Here is a 16,298-nt window from a genome sequence, read left to right as displayed (position 1 = left end):
AAAAACAGAGTCTACAACCATGCAAGAGGCATTCTAAGGCAACATCACATCACAATGCAAGCATGTTCATGTTTAGCAGGCATACTGTTTTTAAAAATCATGTTCACTATCTTAATCCGAATTCAACAGATGACGGTGATGAAGTTGGCATTAGTTTTACAGGGATTTGCTCATGAACCATCATGTTGGAGACATTTCTTTTTTTTTTTTTTTTTACTAATGGTGATGTTACATTAATTTATCTTCCCAGGAAATGGGTACCACTAATTAATTTAATTAATATTTAATATTCATCAAGGCGTTCTGACAAGAGATTAAAAGAGTTCATCCTCTGGGAACAATAAATGTCTGTAGAAAATTTGGTGCAAATTCATGTTGAGATATTAGATAGGCCTAAGAGAAAACTGTCACCTGCTGCAACATGAAAAATAAGGTCACAAAAATCTGTAAAATTCCACCTCCTTCCTTCAGCTCTGTCCGTGTCAGTTTACAACTTTAAATAGATCACAAAGAACACCAGCTGACTGTATTCTGGGTTTAATAAGGGCATCAGGAACAGTGATAATGCCAGTCAATTGCGTGGATATGAGATACTCTCAGTGAAAGTGTGTGAGTGCATACATGTTTTTTCAAAGGAGAGAGAGATATGCAGTCTTGCATCATATATGGCTGTAGCCTGAGAGCCGTTTCCCGGTGATGATATCATCCTCCTCTCTACTTTTCCATGGTGTTTTATCAGAAACTTGCCATCATGTAGCTACTGAAGAGTGGGGAGTGTTGCATTGCTTTGAAACTTTGCTGAAATACCCTCATGCATATTTATGCAAGACACATTCAGGAAGAAACATTGAAGCAAGTTTATGACCATCTCTACATCCCAGTCAAAACTACTGCAGCACACTGTTTGATTTACAATAATATGGGACAGGTGTATTTATTTCCTGTTTTATTTTTTTCAGGTTTGCAGGGGTAAGTTGATTAGAAAGCAAAGGAGGGTTTGTCTTTTAAACACCCTGTTGCACTCGACATTTAAGAACATAACCAATTGTAAATTATAGGGTACTTCAGGCAGGCTACTCAATGAAGTTATATTAAGATTCACAATAAGCCAAAATCAAGAACATTTGACTCCACCTTCCAATGGCTATTAGTCTTACATAAAGTGTAGAGGAACAAATGTAGCCTATAGAACAAAATGTATATAGGCTATGTAGCCTATAGCTTTCTACTTAAATAGTTTTTGTACATAACAGTACAAATCTTTGTTAGCCTATAACAAAATGTATAGCCTATATAGTTTTCTACTTAAATAGTTTTTGTACATAACAGTACAAATCTTTGTTAGCCTATAACAAAATGTATAGCCTATATAGTTTTCTACTTAAATAGTTTTTGTACATAACAGTATAACAGTTTTTGTACATAACAGTACATATCTGTATATATATATACTGTATACACACACACACACACACACACACACACACACACACACACACACACACACACACACATATACATGTATCATATTCTTGTAGCTACATAGGCCTAGTAATGCTCTGTAACAAGTGAATTTCCCACACGTGGGATCAAGAAAGAGTCTTATGTCTTGTGTCAAACAGTTACATCAAGTGAGCAAACATCAACTGTGTGTCAGTGTGTGAGAACTCATAGGCTAGAAATGTGAACACCATAATGTGTCACCAAATCATCATTTAACAAAATAGCCTAGAGGAAATGTTGTAGCCTACATTTGACCTGGATTATGAAAATGTTCAAAGAAAAAGAGAGAAAAAAAGGGGAAATGGTTGTATCTTAGATAGGATATGTTAGCTTAGTTTTTATTTTGCTTTGTTTTATTTTATTTTATCTGCCAATGCATGTCTCCTCCTCAGCCTTCTGCCACTAAGCAGCCCGCTAATTTGATTGGGTCGTGGGCGTGATGGAACCCTCGTCCTATCTCGCGATACTGAAAATCCTTCCCAGTGAGAAGCAGATCCCGAGCTGCACTCAGTCGCTGTTGTGGCTGGGAGGCGGTACAGCCAGCCACCCTGCTTGGCCCGAACCGAGGTTTCTAGTCAGAGGAAAAACCAGGACTCTTTTAAACTGACCGAGCCACCGAAGACCAGAACCCAGTCCTCTCCCGGGACCAAGTCCTGCTCTCCACGACACCTTTTGCTCCTCCAGGTAAGGCTGCTAACGTTGCGTCTTGTCGGCTCCCTCTTGTCCAGACACTCATATGCAGTGCTGCTAGCTGATATTTCCACACTTCACTTTCACATCAGCGGAAAAAAGAAAAAGAAAAAAAAGCAAAGAAACATTAAAACCCCAGCGGTCCTCGTCTCCTCTTCTGTCACGTCTTAGCCCCGCGAAACACTTGACTGTTGAGTCTTTAATTCAACCTTCATCTGGTCGGCTGCTGACCAGGAGCCCGGGGGGGAGTGCAGGAACTTCAAACCTCACTGTTGACTGTCTGTGAAATGCATAGGCTCCCCCTGTTAGCTTGTATGCTAACGACACATCTGCTTACTATAAAGTAGCGGTCCGCCGGCTCACTAGCTAGCTGCTGCTGTCGCCACAACGTTATCGGCGTTTTAAAGTGTTGTCTTGTCTTGTCGGTGAGGTCGAGATGAGGAGGCTACGACAGAGAGCCATGACAGGCTGTGTGTGTGTGAGTGTGTGTGTGTGTGTGTGTGATGTTTTTCAGTGTGTGTGTGTGGACAGACCAGGTCAGGAAACCGACAAACTTTACTCGTGCCACGGGTCGTTTTTAGGTTTAGGTAAATATATGTTTTTTTTACTACAAGAAGTTGCAACAGAATGGCGACAGTGCTTTGTTTGAAACTCAATAGGCTAATTGAAGTGTTCAAATGTAATATAGTGAATAGGCTTTTACTCACCAAAAAGCAACAAAATAGGCTAAGTATATTAATAACTATATTATTACATTCAATCAATACTTAATGGGATTATCTTTTGCATTTAAAATGGCACCACCAGATGTTCTTGGTAGCTACACTCCTTGGTTTCCCAAGGTGTGCTTGTCAGGTAGCTGTCCCAGCATGTCAGAGAACTTGACATAGTTCCTCTGTTGATTTAAGATGTTTCAGTGTCTTCCGCCTCTTTGTGTAATTTCAGTCTGACTCCATGATGTTGCAGGACTTATGTTTACCTTGACGCTACAGTATAGCTGATATTTTGGGGTGGTGGTGCTGCAGACAGGGTGGATCCGGGACCCATAAGAAGATGCTTCCCTGATGAAAAAGAATCCAAACACCTAAACGTGCTTAAAAATTTGCAGTATTTTCCTTTCTAATTGCAAGTTTACCTCAGTGTCTCCGTTTAACGTCTCCATCCTCAAAGATTTTTTTCCCCCTATCCTTGAATTCTCCACCCACACATCCGTGCAGCTGTCCTGTTGTTGTAGACTGGATAGAAAAGACCGTCATGTGCAATTGTGCTTGAGGGAGTACAGAAATTAGAGATGCAATGACGTTTTACTTTACTTTTTAGTAATCAGTGCCATCCTTGACTGCACATCTTGAACTGTCTAATACCTGTCTGTCTAAGTAATTACAGAACTGCTAACAATGTGTATTGTTAAAGGTGTACAGAAAAGAAAATTGAATTTGAGCCCACTTTGGGTCATAAAATTAATGTGATAACTCATCTTTCAGACGTTGTAGGCCAAACTTTGTGCAAAATTCTATTTTTGAGTAAATCCGGGATGAAAGTGTGTATTTTTTTTTTTCGCATTGGATAATGCAGGCGCACGGATTATACGTCAGCCTGTACACGATTCACCAGCCACTGATATTGGATCCGTCATCCGTCATTCAAACGTCTGAGACACGCACACACACACGGATCTCGGGCTCGCTCCAAGCTTTGAATATCCCGCCCGCTCGATAACGACCAATCAAATTCGTTTTCCTTACTCGGGTAAACTCGTGTTGCAGCTCGTGACAACTCGGCGCGACAAACAGGACAAACGGCCATTTCTGTACACCTTTAAGGCTCTTCTCTATTTGGTGATGAAGGTGCAGGAGTGAACGATCCCAAAAATCTTAATTCCAAAACCATTACCTATTGAAAATCCGGGTATTCATATAGTATATAGCTACAGGCTTTATATTTCATTGATATGTGATGGTCAGAGCAGAGGTGTAGTGCTTTGTTTGATTACTGGAGCACTCCTGTGACATGACAAAATAAGCCACCACCCAAATTTATTAAAAACATTCTGTGCTTTGTGTATGTCAAAGGTATTTTGGGTGTTATGTTCATATCAGACTTTATCAGCTCAACTTAGAAATAAACTGAAGACTAAAATAGAAAAGAACAAAAATGAACACATTTTATATCTGATGTCTAATTTTGAACAAACACGGCTCACTTTGCTTGTTTTTTTTCGATGTCGACTGGCATGCTTTTACCACTATATCTGCAATATGCAAATGTTGACCGATTTGTCCCAGCCCTAGTGTTATTGATCTAATGGGCAATCATACTTAATTAATCCATTCATTTATGTGAAAATGAGGATTACCCTGAAGGAAATGGAAATCCTTTGTTAAATGTAAATTGTGCCATATGTCACATAATGAGCTCCAGATACTAATGTATATTCCCCAAAAGGAGCTGAGAAGGTTAGAGACTGTGGATGTGACTGAGGACTTTGTTTCCCTACTGGTCTGCACCTCGCTCACTTCTCCCCTTTGTGCCTTCAACAGAACAAATAATAATTCATGCTGGTCAACTCTCTGATTGTGCCGGTGGTTGCTGCACACTGGGTCTTTCTGCTATGAAGCAACACCATAGGTCACACTATAGGTTTTTATGGTGGCTGACTATAAACACCTTAAATGCTTCACGTTTCGCTCAAAATGAAGCAGAAACATGTTTTAGCATATCATAAATCCCACACCTCAGTAAGCTGACGTGTGCACAGCCACAATTTTAAAATAACTAAGTTAAAGTAATACAAGATTGCATTTTTAAAGGAATAGTTCACCCAAAATTCAAATTTCACTCATTAGCTACTCATCCTCATGTCGACCAAGAGCTGTGAGAATTTTCAGAGTCCTCCGTCCCTTCTCTGAGTTATGGGGGGGTCCGTGCAGCAGTATTTGTCCATATAATGGTTGTCAATGGATACCACTTTTCTTCGTCCAAAAAGACACACCAAAAAACATCCAAATACCTCCACACTGCTCGTCTGTAATGTCCCTCTTGTATTGGAGCCCCGACATGAGAAATTGTTCCGCCGGTCAGGAAGAGCAGTGAACTGAGACACTGGGAGATTCCGCTACAAACAAGCTCAAAATATAGACTTATTTAATTTTCTTCTGAACAATTTCTCATGTCGGGGCTTCAATACAAGAGGGACATTACAGACGAGCAGTATGGAGGTATTTGGATGTTTTTTGGTGTGTCTTTTTGGACGAAGAAAGTTGGTATCCATTCACAACCATTATATGGACAAATACTGCTGCACGGACCCCCCCTGTAACTCAGAGAAGGTACGGAGGACTCTGAAAATTCTCACAGCTCTTAGTTGACATGAGGGTGAGTAGCCTAGATAATGAGTGAAATTTGAATTTTGGGTGAACTATCCCTTTAAATGGTGTAAGAACAGGATGATCATTTCATCATATGTTCATATTTTCATCAGTGTCACTCAAGACCTACTGTTGCTGTTGGTGACTGCTTTTGTGTTGGGAGGGGTTGAATCACCCAACTCTTCTCCAGACTCTTGTCAGATATGCTGAACAATTGAGAAGGAAAGCAGAGCTAATAAAGCAGTAGGTAGCTGAGAAAATCAGAAGCAGATATTTCTATCTGGACTCTAGACTCCACAGCTAACTATGCACGTCAGACACGTGTCCTTTCAAAGCCTTTCAAAAGCATTTATTAAATTATGGGGGGAAAAAAGGACTTGTTGAGTCTTTGTTTGCCACATCCACGTGTCAAAAACTGCTTTGTCGGAAAACTGCTTTATAAAGCAGTCAAAAACTGCTTTATAATTATTTCTCAAACTGAATATTACCATTTAAATTAATAAACTAGTTTTATTGCTGACTTTGAGAATTCTCTAAATTCAAAAGATATGATAGATCTTAGTTAGGAAGTTAAAAGTGAAATATATACGGGTGTAATTATCCAGAAACATTTTTGCTCCAGTCGTAATCTGTGACATTATGGCAGCCATTCTGTCAAACTTGGCAACCAGCAGTGATTCCTGGCAGCCCGTCTGGCTACCATTTCTATAAGTTGCTGTCAGGCACTGTCTGGTTTCATTTGGTGCTGATGAACCAGAAAGGCAAGAAGGAGAAAAAGTGAAGGCAGAAGACTTAAAGTGATGCAGAACACACTGACACTTCAGAGGTGGAAGTGAAGAGCTACGGTTTTCATGGTGCCGCTGAGAAATGATGTAGACAAGATGCACACAATCTGGAAATATATTGTTCATGTAACACATTTCCATTATATGTCTGTGTACGTGGATAAAGATAATCTAGATACACTTTATTTTTTAGAGTTTGTGTTGTTGACCTTTACAGATAATTTTCTAGACCTTTTCTGAAAACAAAAAGCTGCATGAGGAACATCTGATAAGAATGGTGCTAGTTTAAAGTTTAAACTATAAATATACCAAAATAAATGTTGGTTCAACTAGCTTTAACCATAGATTGTCTGTTTCCTGGTTTACACGTTGTGGAATTTCACAGAAGTTGAAGCTTAGTTTGGCAGAATAAGAGCTTAATACTACTTACTGACGAAAGCTGCTTAAAACTAAGGTGCCTGTGTTTGTGCCAGGTGGCTGGTGCAGAGCCGTGGGAAAAATACATGGAAATACAACGATGAAAACAGAGTAACTGTTAATTAATAAGAGGTGGTATATGGCTTGTGGCTTGGTATATGGTTTCATAGGCAGACAGGGTGTGAAGAAACGTGCTAACAAAGACTTAAAAACACAACTCTGCCCCGTACAGTGTGGAAGTGAACTATTTTTGACTACAAAAGTGTTGGCAGGTTGCTAATTAGACAGTCAGCGAATAAGACGACAGCACTGACAGGAAGGGAAGACAGAATAGACTTTATCGTACTAGAAAGTATTATAAGTATTATATATAAATATAGATATAGGTAAATGGTATGTAAGTGAATACTTCATTAGCAGGAGAGGAGATTCTCAGTGATACTTTAAATACCAACAACAAGCTTTTGAAATCCATAAATCTCAGAACCTGGCAAAGTAATCCTTTAGTCACTGGTATTGATCAACAGCTCTATCCGCCCCTCTTAGATGTATTAAGGCCACTTCCTGCTGCGGTGCAAAATGTTCCTCTTCAGAACTCCAGCAGAAAACATTGTGCAGTATTGTGTTGTATTTATGTGCTATCATATTGCAGTTTTGTTCTACTACTATTATTAAATTACTGCTCCATTCGACCACGTTGGTATTTGTCTTTCACGCCACCCGTGACTTGTTAAGAGTTTCCCACACAAAGAGCTGATGACGTGTCTCTGACGTTTTGGTTTCTCTTTCACACATAGAAACTCATATGGACGCAGTCATTGTCACAAAGACCTATAGATGCAGCTCTGATCTGCGAGCCTGTTGCTGTTTTGTTCACAGCTTCTGTGGTGTCTTGGCAGAGTCTATTTACATGATTTTACCAAATCCTCACGACTCAGTGGCATTAAACACGTCACAATCGTAGTCTCCATCTTCCCCCATTCAGTTCCTCATCTGCAGTAAAAAAAAATCTGAAACGCACACAGGAGCCTATCTTGTGCTATCTGCCGAGTTTGGCAGAGTGCGGTTTTGATTTATTGTTGATATATGTCCTTCCAAAGCCATTTCAGTCTCTTCTCTGATGAGTGCCCTTAATCAGCACATTTCACCACACTGCATGAAACAGTCAAGTGTCCTTGTAGCTCAAGTTCTCTCTCCTTGTTTCAAATGGTAACCGTGTTTTATGTTGAACTCTACTCCTTTCTCCCCTTCGCTGTGGTATTTGAGCTGCAGAAAGTGGATATGCAGCTTGTAGCACGTCCAGGCCTTTGCTGTGTTGAGCGCAGTAATTAGTATCATTAAACCTGGGACCACGGCTCACTCGTCTTTGATCTACCCACTCGCTGGATTATGCAGTTGCCTTTAAATGAATATCACTCCTTGTTATTACATTGTTATGTCTACGTTTTTTTTTTTTTGCCATGTCTTAACTCATTGAGTGCCAACCACGTAATTTCTCGTTTTTCGTTCCCATGCGTTGAGTGCCAAAAAGGAGATTTTTCGTTTTTTGCTTTTTTTTTATATTATGAAAATAGACACTTTAATACACATTATATGTAAATTTGGGGACTCTACGACGAGGAGAACTGAAATAGATGACGATCAAAGTCACATGACAGCTCATGATCTGGAAGTTTTTATCATAACTCGGCTTCTGCAAACGGAGTTCTGCATGCAGATGCAGCGCAGCTGCTCCGCTGCTGCTCTGCTCTCACCCGCGCTGCTGCAGCAGCTCGGAGCTGAACCAGGAAGCTCTCAGCCGACAGTCCCGCCCGGTCTTCACCTCGAGCAACACCGTGTCCTCCCCAAAGTCCTCCCGCGGTAAAATCTGATGGTCTCTGGGCCAAAGCAGACCGGTACCACCGACCCGTACCACAGCAGGACCGCGACCACCGGCGGGACCGTTGTTCGCGAGACGCTGTGGCCGACAGACCCTCACGCTCCGCGGCGAGTGGCTGTGACATGGCACGGTGCGTCTGTGTTATTGTTGTTTAGTGGCGCCCCCCCCGCCCCCGCTGGTGGATTTGTGAATAGAACAACCAGTGTTGTATATATTTATCTTATACGAGCCCTTTGATCCAGAAATGCGAGTGTCAGAAGAGCGACAGGCACAAACAGAGCACCTTTCATAAAAGACGCTCTATCTCCTTTTCTAGAAAAAAAGGAGGGATTTTGGTGAAACCCAGCCATGTTTAGCTTGAGTTTTCTCAGGAACGGAGGCACGTAGAAACAAACGGTTTGTGGTCATTTGAAGCATTAAGTTAAACCTTTCAATTGAGCTACAGTATGTGTTGGTGGCAATAATATAGAATACACTATGGCTCTACATAAAAAGTCAAAAATGGTCTAAATTGCCGGTACACTTGACTAAAACTTTGGAAAGGAGCGCGGCACTCAATGAGTTAACATGCCCGTGGATCCACGGGAGAAAGATCCGAGTCCAGGACTGATTACATATCCTGACGTGTGTAGGACAGTCATCTGCCTGTAGCTTGAATTTCTACAATAATGGTCACAGCGTGGACTTGGACTGAAGCCTGTGTCATCTGAGCAACAACTGATGTCAGCTGACGGTACTAATTTAGTCCTTCTTATCATATTGTATCATATTTTGTGCTTGGCTCTAGGGGACTTTCTATTCGGTATATTTCAAAATTTTGATTCAGACCTTTTGAAAGTGTAATTTGCCGCTTTTTTTTTCCTCAACTGATGATCGGAAGGAAATGTAATATTAATTTTCATCTGTGTTGACACATCTTGATTTTGGAGTGTGTTTATCATCTTAATTAAGCTTTAAAAGAAAGGTCTCAGTTCACTCCTCACACTCTTTCCCATCTGTTTTCCTCCAGCAGCCCCAAAAAGGGATAATGTTGCCAAATGATATGCAGAGATAAGGGACCATTTATATGTCTCATACTGGTGCAACAGATCATTGTTGATCCGTACGGTTCTCTCTCCACATCGGCACACAAGTGGTCCGCGGACTGGTCGATGAAAAAAGAAAAGTTGTGCGTGTCGTGTGGGAGCACTGAGACTGACGCGCACTGCCTAAGTGTTTCTGCCCACCGCCCCAGCCGAATGACGGACATTTAAAACAACCCAACAACAACTGCTTGTATCCTTAAAGTTGCAGCTCTGCGTCATGCACAACAACATTGTTCATTCTACAAACATGTGTATACCACCCACCCCCCCGATCCCAAAATGATCCGATCCGTGACTCAAAACCGTGAAACAATCTGTGAGGTTTTTGATCTGTTGAACCCAATCTCATACTGTAAGTTAGCTTCCCATGGTTTTTGAAAATGATGCAAAAAAAAAAAAAAAAGTTTCTGTCTTAGAACTGTGAAAGTCTCAAATTGCTCATCCCACAGAGAAATGCGCACAGACTGGATTCTGAAACTGAGCCTTAAAGCAGATATCAGCTTCACGGCCGTTTCGGCTAATGCTGCGTTCAAGGCAGGCTTTTGAAACCGTAAGTTACAGCTTCAAGTCACAACTACGACTTGGTAGCGTTCCAGGTAACCCGTAGCTCGTGTTTTTACCATCCTGTTGTCTGTGAAAGTTCCCTATAACGGCCACTCGTAACTTCCGACCCGTGAACTCGTACCAGATCGAACTGGTATGACTTCACAGGAAGGAAAAACACAAAGTACGAGTTTCTTTGAACGCACCATGAGTTAGCAGCCCCCGCCCTTGTCAGGCATCAATTGGTCCTCGTGCTACGTCACCACATTCACGCGCATCCCTTGGCTGCACACACAGCCCTTCATGCCGTTCTCTCTCCTCATTGGATAACACTTGTATCCCACAAGGAAAATTTTCTCCTCGGGTTACAGCAGAGCAGAGTGACGGAGAGACTCGTGTTTAGGCTGAAATACTTCATGTAAGTGATTGCTGACGGAAAATAGGACTATTTAGGACTTATATTAACAAAAACATTCCACTGATATCTGCTTTAAATGAGCTGTCCCAATTTCCATAATTTTGTGTCTCATTTTGAATACTTCCATTTGAGTATGTAGCCTAGGTGCGTTCACACTGACAAGTATGTCAAAATGCAGTGAACTTGGGATGTCCCGATACCACTTTTTCACTTCCGATACCGATATTGCAGCCTTCAATATCGGCCGATACCGATATTGATCCGATATTAGGGGTGGTGAAAAAAATCGATTATTTATATTTTTCAAATTCTAATACAAAGGAGAGTCCTCCTGTTGCTGACTGACAGGCTGCTGCTGTCATGTTCTTCTATGGGACAGACAGTAGTGAGCTTGCTTTTAAACAGTAAAATATTAAAAAGTAAACCTTATTTACAACTGTTTGTATGTACATCAATGTCAAACAAAAGGCAAAATCTTCTTGCTTCAAGGTTTTATTTGTCACTCCAAATTGAAGATTATAGCCTGCCCTACAGTAAAAATGGCATACATAAAATAAAAAGAGGAGTAAAGCAATATATTAAGCAGCAATATTTAAGCATCAAAGATGTTCAATCAAACCCACATAGTTTGAAACACACACAGCCAGTATCAAAACTAAACATAAAGTCTGCTAGCTTAATGCTAACGTATAATATAAAATCTCATAGACGGGCTAACAGAAATTAGCATCGCAGCCATAGCAGTAAAGCTACTGTGTTGGAGTGTGAACGAGAGAAGTGCTGGAGCGGAATAATGCACTGCTTTTATCGGAGCGTTTATATTGGAGATTTTAGATGCAGTCCGATATAATCTGATATTCGTTTTTTTGGCTGATATCGGACAGATATCTGATATCAATATCGGATCGGGACATCCCTACAGTGAACTGTAAGTACCCGGATGGTGCACTCAGAACGGTCAAAAAGTTGAGTGTGGAATGATGGACATTTCCCACCTTCGATGATCGCCGTCTTGGCCACGCAACGGAATATAATATGTAAATCAACATACTGGCAGGCCAATGTTTTCTGATGGTAAGAGAAAGGCGATGTATATCCACCTCACATTAAATAGGTAGCAAGCAAAAAAAACTTAATCTGAAACTGAAATCTACTGTAGATTGTTTTCAGTCAGTCAGAAAACAGTCAGCTAGTGACTGAGCCTGATGGACTTATTGAGCCCAGAGAGGAGGTTTAAAATGTTTTGTAATGATGTGTTGGAAGAGCTTTACTGAAATGTTACATTACATTTTTCAGCTGGAACAGATTTTACTACAAGGTGTCCCTTTCTAAATTATTTGTATAAGGGCATTTTGGGTAAAAGTTGTAAATCAGCAAGCACAACAACTTTATTGCAGCACTCGGCATATTTTTAAATTAGTGCGATGCACTACTTTGAGTTTGCAGCTACTTTATTCACAGGATTTGCCCAAAACATTCCCACCTGGTTGGATTTAGTTTTCTTTCTTGAATATCAAGACGATCATCTTGAAATTTGTCTCTTTTTTTTTCATGCTCCTCGACAATGACCGTCAGCCTGGAAGCAGTCAGACTGGCTGCATTGTGCATGTTGGACCTTTGAGAGCTGTTACTGCTGTGACCTAGTATTTGTGCTCTTGTAGTCTCGCCTGCTCAGTGGATATTTCATATTAGTAAAACTGGCTGGTTGTGTATCCACTCTACAGACCTCTGTGTAACCGTCTGCCCCAAACTTTAGAGCAGCCAGTTCAAAGGCTCAAATATTGTGAACATTGGCAGTAAAAAAGGGACAACTGTTCTACTGTCCTTGAGAGTCCACACTGTCATTGTCTGGACCATCCACACCCTATAATAAGAAGTGCTTGATGCCGCCTCTCACTGGGAACTGAAACACCCCAGCTTGGACCTGCTGGGTGTGAACTTCCTTCTTTCCTCTCAACACCGGAAAATAAAGTGCGCTATTAAATTCACGTAATGCACCACATACCGCCTCGACTAATCTCACAAAGCAAAGCTCGAGTTGTGTTGAGAAAATGCAACAAAGGCAGCTGGAGTGAAAGAATGTGGCCCAGTATTTGCTGGATAAGTTGCTTTCCATTAAGAATAGCACCTCTTTAAAAGAATGAGAGGCATTAAGAGCTATTGTGGATTGTAAATTGTTGAGGCCAAGCTATTATACCCTCCTCCTTCAGCTTACCTAAATAATGTTGTGTGAGATCTGCCACACCGCTGTAGCTGCTTGAGCTTGCACATGCAGGGGTTTATCTTTAAAGGGATAGTTCAACATTATTTTGGCAAATTGACCCATTGCCATAATCCCTATAGTTTTCAAGCTACGCTACAAGAAATCCCATTGGCCTCCGTAGTGTAGCTCTGAGCAGCTCACGGGTCTTCTCCGCTGTTCTAAAAACAGCTTGCACCGACAATTAAAGGTAACGAACCGACTGCTATGACTATAGGGATTATGGCAATGGGCCAATTTGCCAACATGTTGAACTATCCCTTTAACACAGACAAAGCCAGGTTGAAGAAAAAGAAAAAGGTCTGCTTGCATGACACTTCCTGAAGCCTTACCCCCCTGGGGCTCAAAACTTACCCCAGTCACAAGAATGGCCGCTGTGCCCTGATAAGTGCATCACTGTTCTCAGTGCTAGGAAGCTGCAGGTCGAAGGTTGTTTGTCTGTTCAGTTGTGCGAGAATTCAACAACATGAACTGCACAATGATGGTAAAACATCAGAGGACATAGTTTCATGCAGGGGTCAGACCTTTGAAATGCTCATCGTGTCACATTAGGCGATCAGAGAGTCATAAATTCTTACCGTGACTTGGCAGACTGCGCAAAGGACCGACCAATCATAGCTTGTCTTTCATGACTTGATGATTGATGATCAGGAAAGAGGTGCCATGGACTGATTTCACTGTTCCACCTGACAGCGCCATCATCCTTCTTCTTTTTTTCTTCTCTGGCACTGTTCAGCCACAACAGCATCGCTGCTACGGAGTGCAGAGGTGATGTTGAGTCCTCTGACTGTCACTGCAACAGCATCACAACATCATCACTAAACTGTGCTGGTGCTTATTTGTGATTAGAGGGATGGCTGATCCATGAAGACTGACACATTTATGTAATGTAGTAATGAATACACAACCCTTGTGTCATCAAACATAAGGTGTGAGCCCACTGCAGAAGGGTCTCATGTTATACTCATGTATGGAAGCTGCTTGACACATTGTGATCCTTTAGGTCAGTGGTTAATTTGTCCATGAGGAGGTCCCAAAACACCGAGGGGAGGGGGGGGCTATACAGGCACTGATGCACATATGCCCACTAGGCCTGTTGGATTAATCGTTTTAAAATTGTAATCGCCATTATTTCGTTAGGACGGTGTTAAAAACGTGAAATCATAAAATCTATTTTTTACTCTAACAGCCCCCGTTCATGTATCTGGACTGCGCTGGGTTACCTGGTGACTTCCGCCTCCTTCCTCAGCTTGACTCGGTTTAGGTCTTTTTCCAGTACAGCTGAGTTCTTCAGCGGGGGCGGGGTCGTCATTAGATTGATTCGATTCTTCTACGATTGTTTGGATGGCGATTCGATTTAAATTGCGATTCTACGATATTGCCGATTCTCTCGATTTTTAGTCTGTATTTTTAACATTTATCTGCACACAAACACTGTAGGAGCCTATAAATGAACATACTCCATTATAAAGTGAACTTAATCCCTTTTCAAAACCTGTACTCTCTGTATGTAAAAAAGGCTAAACGGCCTAAAAAAAACGATTTTTGAAAAAAAAAAAAAGATTTAAAAATCGTCAAAAAAAATATCACGATATTTATGTGAATCGATTTTTTCTCCCACCCCTAGTCGTCATATCATGGCGGCTACGGCCACAGTGTCTCGTCCTTTTTTTTCGATCCTCACTCGTCTGCACCTCGATTACGGACCACAGCGTTGTTTTCCACACAGCAGCCGTTTAACTCAGTCTTGGAACAGATCAGTGGTCGCTGCTGTCGGTGTGTTTTTAAAATTAGCGGGTTTGAATAATTTTTTTCCCCTTTCCCCCCCTCTTTTCTTTTTTCTCAGATTAAAATGCATCCAAAGTAGGCAAACAGCGATCTATAAGTAACTTCATAGAGAAATAAAACACAGACGAAGCACAAATACAATGAGATACACCCATTACACGCAGTTTATGTACAGATTTTGATTGACAGATGATCGAGGTTCAGGATCCAATCAAATAGGTAACGGTCCCGACTGGCCAGGTGCTGGATCTTGTTCCGGCAGGATCCGGCACAAATTAAGCACTGCTTAAAGGGACATTGTGTAACTTCTGCTATTCTCTATTAACAAAAATCGATTATTTGGTTCTTCAGTCTGTTTTTCATTCATCAATAATCCCCCCCCATCAACAAAGTGAAGTGTTCCTTTCAGCTCTGAATGAGCCGTTCATATCATTCATATCTCCATGGAGCGGGTAAGCTCGGTGCTGCTGCCATGTTGTGTCTCCATGTTTTTACGTTCAGTGGCAGCGTGACGGTAGGAAACCACGGAAACTCAGCGGAGACACCGGAGCTGTCGGCTCAGGTGGAGGTGGCGTCTGTGAAAAGTCACCGTGGTAACGCAGTGAGGAGGAATGGAGCGTTACACTGATGCTGCATTCACCTGCAGTCGGGCAGACGGCCGTCGCTAACAAACCAGATGTCATTTTAGTCACAGAAGTCCAGAGAAAGACGGTAAAACGTGGGTCAGGTAAACAATATCACATCGCCATGACAACATATTGTCACGTGTATTGTTTTGCCTCGTGCTGACGACCACTTGTTTACATAGAGGCTTGTTCATGGATGCAAACAGCGCGCCGAAAAGCGAAACTCTCTTTTTTCATGACCAATTAGGTGACTTGTGTGAATCGTTCAGATCCGAAGAGTTTTTGTTTTTGGGAGGGGGGGGGTCTCAGCGTCTCAGCTTGGGTCAGTAAAATGTTTTTCTAACAGGCTGACAGTAACAATCACGTGAAACTGAGGCAAACTCATTCATGGTTGTCTCTGATTATACTGATAACAGCCTACCTCCAATGTAGACGCGCGACATGCACGCTCATTAAAGCGGCGCGTATCCGCGTACATCGGTGCGACAGCGACGTCGTTTTTCCCCCCGTGCATGTGGAGCTGTGCGCCGCGGACATGCACGGTTCCCTACGTTGCTGTGTCAGGCAGGTGTCTCCCACGGAGCTCTGCCCCGTTTCAGAGGTGAAGGAAGCTCTGAGTGGAAAGACGTCGCCTCCGCGATGTAGAATGTGTTCAATTAAAGTGAAACTAACACATTATATAGGCCTATATGTCCATTACACACTGAATGAAACATCCCATGTCTTTATTTATTCAGTTTATTTTAATAGTAATAATTATGACTAACATTCAGTGAAGACCTAAAAATCAGTAGCCTATCTCCAAAATGGAAATATTGCAAAGGTTTTTTTTTTTTTTAAAGCATTTTTAATATAGAAATGTTGGCCTTCTGAAAACTATGTCTATCTGTATGCACTCAATACTTGGTTGGGGTTGAACTACTGGAAATTGCCTTT

The 16,298-nt window shown here is 41.6% G+C and overlaps 1 protein-coding gene across 1 annotated transcript in view; it reads left to right on the top strand.

Moving 5' to 3' along the window:
* The first annotated feature begins 2,034 nt into the window (after positions 1-2,034).
* The window catches only part of glceb (glucuronic acid epimerase b), an 81,855-nt gene continuing 67,591 nt past the window's right edge, over positions 2,035-16,298 (top strand). Inside the window, exon 1 of the mRNA XM_083997517.1 lies at positions 2,035-2,187. The gene's annotated coding sequence lies outside the window, so the exon portion shown is untranslated. The remainder of the gene's footprint in view (positions 2,188-16,298) is intronic.

This window comes from Trachurus trachurus (genome assembly GCF_905171665.1).
Source record: "Trachurus trachurus genome assembly, chromosome: 3".
Taxonomy (NCBI): domain Eukaryota; kingdom Metazoa; phylum Chordata; class Actinopteri; order Carangiformes; family Carangidae; genus Trachurus; species Trachurus trachurus.
This window is presented reverse-complemented; position numbering and strand designations above follow the sequence as displayed.